The sequence below is a fragment of the Oratosquilla oratoria genome, chromosome 5, assembly GCF_046742065.1.
Source record: "Oratosquilla oratoria isolate Oo_2021 chromosome 5, ASM4674206v1, whole genome shotgun sequence".
Lineage (NCBI taxonomy): Eukaryota > Metazoa > Arthropoda > Malacostraca > Stomatopoda > Squillidae > Oratosquilla > Oratosquilla oratoria.
The window spans coordinates 46,075,379-46,080,378 of NC_134781.1; positions in this window are offsets into that span (position 1 = coordinate 46,075,379).

The following is a 5,000-nucleotide window of genomic DNA, read 5'->3' on the forward strand; positions in this document are numbered from 1 at the left end:
ATATATGTATATATATATATATGTATATATATGATATACTTTTATATATATATATATATATATATATATTATATATATGTATATATAACTACAAAGTAATGTCGTAACACATTAGTAAATTTCAACAAAAACCCACTGTGTTGGATAAGAAGAAATGAAATAAATAGATTCCATATATTTCGATCACGGACTGTGATCCTCTTCAGTGGAATACAGAGTAGAGGAGCAAAAAGCATGTCTTATAAACAGTAAAAGAAGGAACATGGATAGGACTCAGGTAGCGTCTAATGCTTTGCGGGGCAGGTCACCCGCCTTCACCAGAGATGGTAGTAATTTGTTGACTGCCCAGGTGGTAATGCAGTCAGGTGACCATTGTCCATGAGATATATTGAAATTTGGAAATTTGTTAATCAAGGATGATTCTATTATTTTCCTTTTAAAACTGCACTTTGAATTGAAGATAATTTTTGCTTCATTCCAATCTATACGATGGCCTTCCTTGTCTACGTGTTGGAAGACAGCGGAATTTTGGTTTGCATATTTGACTGAATTTCTGTGTTCTTGCATCCTGGTATGCAAATCTCTACCTGTTTGTCCCCAATATACATCATTACAATCCGAGCATGGAAGTTTATACACACCTTGATGTATTTCTTCTCTAGGTCTTTGGTGTACATTAACTACTTTCCTAGACAAATTATTGGGAAAACTAAAAACAATTTTAATGTCTTTCTGTGGTAAAAATTGCGAAATGTCATTTAAGGACCTATTATAAGGCAATTTGATACATATATATATATATATATATATGTATATATATATATTGATATATATGTATAGATATATATATATATATATATGAGAGAGAATGCGGGTGGGGAAGGGCAAACGAAGATGTGTTAGGAATAGAGTTTATTGCCCTAACGTTGCGACCAACTTGGTCTTCTTCAGAGGACTACAGCATTACAGACGGATCACAATTCTTATATTCGTAGTGAGAGGGAACCCGCCAAGGTATGAGCGTCATGTTTTCCCTTTGGCTAACGATTTAATTATTAGGACACTTGCTGCTTTCGAGAGGCATTTAAATCCGTCTCTGTCGTTGTTGTTCTTGTTGGCGGCGATATGTGCAGCTTCCACAGTTTTTCTCATTTTCTTCTCAAATCCCTCGTGTAGAATTTCTGCGTTGTTCCAATCAGGTATATGTCCACATTTGTCCAGGTGACGAACCAGGGAGTTAGATGTTCTATGAGCCCTGAGATCGTTTTTGTGCTCATTCAAGCGTTTATTGAACCCTCGACCTGACTCACCGAAATAAGATGATGGACAACCGTTGCATGGAATACGGTAAATGACACTGAGATTATTACGCATATTATTATGTTTCTTATATATTTTTCCTATTTTATTGGAAGATATTTTTGCTATATTTATTCCACCTTTTAACAAATAATCATCAATAGCTATGGTGTTTGTAGAATTAGGGACAGAAATAAAATGAGACTTATCCTTTCCCGGGGTCCGGACGTTTGAGCCATCGTAGATCTTCTTGGCTTTCCTCGTTGTCCTGGTGATCAAACCTCCGGGGTATTTCAGCTTCCTAAAGGTATTCTTGATGTAAGTAAGTTCATCCTCTAGGAATTCTTCACTGCAGATACGAAAAGCTCTGAGAAAAAAAACCTATTAGAACACCCGTTTTAACACGTCTGCTGTGTGCTGAAAAATAATGGACAAAGTCGTCCCTATTGGTGGGTTTCCTGTACACCGAGAAACTTACCTGTTGAGAACCTCTGTGTATCAACGTGTCTAAAAATGGTAAATTACACTCTTTTTCTAGTTCAACTGTGAATTGAATGTCTTTATTCACAGCGTTGAGTCTTCTCAACTTATTTTCTATATTAGTTCTTTTTGGCATCACCACGATTATGTCATCCACGTACCTGAGAAAACAAAAAGACAAGAAGCTAAGGAAAAAAACGAGAAGAGAACAGAGTAAAAAAAAAGAGGAATTCTATTGGAGAGTAGTGAATATGAAAGTGAGAAAATGGCACATAGCAGAGAAAAACAGAAGGGAAACAGAAAATACAATGGAAGTAGCAGAAAATTAAGAGTGTCTTACACAAATATAGATGGATTAATAACAGGATTGAATGAACTGAATGGTTATCTGAAAAAAAAGACCCGGGCATAATGGGAATTGTAGAGACAAAATTAAAAGGTCCACTACCACCCAACAGTGTAGGACATGGTGCATATAATTATTGGATTAGAAACAGAGACTAAGAAGGATATAAATGTGAGGAATGTCACATATGGAAAGAATAGAGTAGAGATGATTATGATGGAAGTGGAAGGCAAAGATAGGAAGAGCAGAAAGTTTGTAATAAATTATGTGCTTCCTAAAACAGCCTCGTGCGATGAGAGAGAACATAAAAGTATGTTAGAAGACACAAGGATAACATTAAATAAGATAACGGAAGATGGAGGAAGAATAGTATTAATGGGTGAGTTTAATTGCAAAGAAGTCTGCTGGGAAGAAATGACAGTAAAGGGTGGAGACGACTCATGGGGAAATGTACTACTTGATATGATTATTGACCATACAATGACGCAATGGATTCAAGAGAACACTAGGTATAGAAATGAAGAAGAACCATCGAGACTGGACCTAATAATCACATCAGAACCTGAAATAGTGGAAAAGATTGAATATAAGACACCAATAAGTAAAAGTGACCACATATTGGTTGAACTGGAACTAAATGAGGAAAAATACATGAAAAGAAATGAACAATATAGAAAAGGAAGATTGATGTATGAAAAAACAAATTTTGATGAAATAAGAGAATTCTTTCAAAAAGAAGACTGGTAAAGAATATACAAAGAAGAAACAACAGTGGAAGAGAAATGGACAATTTTGACCAAAATTTATAAAAAAAAAAAAAAAAAAAAAAAAAAAAAAAAATGATAATAAAAAAATGGAGTGGAAAAGTATGTTCCAAGACAAAAGCAAGAAAAATAATATTTACAGTGCTGGTACAACAAAAGTTGTAGGGAGTTAAAAGACAAAAGGGATAAAGCATGGACAAAATGGAAAGAAGACAAAAGAGCTGAAAAATGAAAATATATACTAGTTATAGAAATGAATATGTACACGTGTGCAGAGAATAAAAAAGAAAATACGAAAAAGATGTCATAGAAAAATGTAAAGACCAACCAAAACTATTTTACAGACTTGTAAACAACAAACTGAAAAACAAACAAGATTTAGAGAAACTACAAGGAGGAGTTGAATACACAGAGGAATAGAAATGACAGAAATTATGAACAAGCATTTCAAATCAGTGTTTACAAGGGAGAACATACAACCTAGTGATATCGAATGGGAGGAGAAAGTCCCCCCTATGAAAGAAATAGAAGTAACAAGTAATGAAATAATGAAACACTCGAGTAATCTTGATGTCAGAAAATCGCAGGGACCAGATGAAATAGCAAATTGGATTTTGAGAGAATGCAGAAATGAACTCGCAGACAAAATACATAGCCTAATAAACAGTTCATTGAAAGAAGGAAAAGTTCCAGAAGATTGGAGAAGAGAAAATATAGTACCTATATATAAAGTGGGAAACAAAGAAGACCCTACAAACTATAGACCAGTCTCTCTAACAAGCACGATAGCAAAAATTTGTGAAAGAATTAGCAAATGTAGATGGGGAAGGCATTTAGAAAAAAAACAACGCACTAAACCCAAGACAATTTGGATTCAGACGAGGATGATCATGCGTCACAAACCTAATATGTTTCTACTCAAGTCTAATAGATATAATACAAGAAAGAGATGGATGGGCTGATTGTGCATTTCTAGACCTGAAAAAGCTTTTGACAAGGTGTCACATAAGAAGTTGCTTAAGAAATTATAAACTAGAGGAGGAATACAGGGCAAACTGCTGAAATGGATGGAAGACTTTTTGCAAGGAAGAAAAACGAGAGTGGTGATAAGAGACAAACACTCTAATTAGGATGAAGTGATAAGTGGTGTTCCACAAGGAGCAGTTCTGGCCCCAATAATGTTTACCATATATATTAATGATATGGATGAAGGAATTAAAAGTTATATGAGCTTCTTTGCGGATGATGTAAAACTCTTGAAAAAAGTGAACACTGAAGAAGATTGTAAGTCACTACAGAGTGATCTCAATAAAGTATGGGAATGGAGCAGGAAGTGGGAGATGGAGTTCAACACTAAAAAGTGTAGTACAATAGAATTTGGAAGAAGCAAAAAAAGAATAGTAGGATCATATAAATTGGGAGAAGAAGGAATAAAAAAAAAGTAGAAAATGAGAAGGACCTAGGAGTCATTATTATGAATAATATGTCACCTGAGAAACATATAAACAAGATTTTTGGAGAAACTTATAATTTAATAAGAACAATCAAAGTGGCATTTACATACCTGGATGAAGAAATGGTGAAGAAAATACTAATCACTTTGATAAGACCAAGATTGGAATATGCAGCAATGATTTGGTCACCAAGTACAAAAAAAATCTATAACAAAACTTGAAAGAATACAAAGAGCAATTACAAAATTGGCACCAACACTATCAAAACTATCATATGAAGAGAGACTAGCAAAACTTGAGCTACAGACATTAGAGCAAAGAAGAGAGAGAGGAGGTTTGATAACTATTTATAGAATCATGAAAGGCATAGAAACTATTGATATGAGAGGATCTAATAAAATGGGATGATAGAAATACAAGAGGACATGGAAAGAAAATCAAGAAAGACAGTTATAGAAGAGATCTGAAAAAGAACAGCTTTCCCCACAGAGTAATAGACATTTGGAACAAGTTAGATGAGAAAGTGGTGTGTGCAAAAACAACACATGAATTTAAAAACAGTTTAGATAAAATGAGATATGAAGACGGGACACTACGAGCATAGCTCCCCTTCCCGTAAAATACAGCTAGGTAAATACAACTAGGTAAATACACACA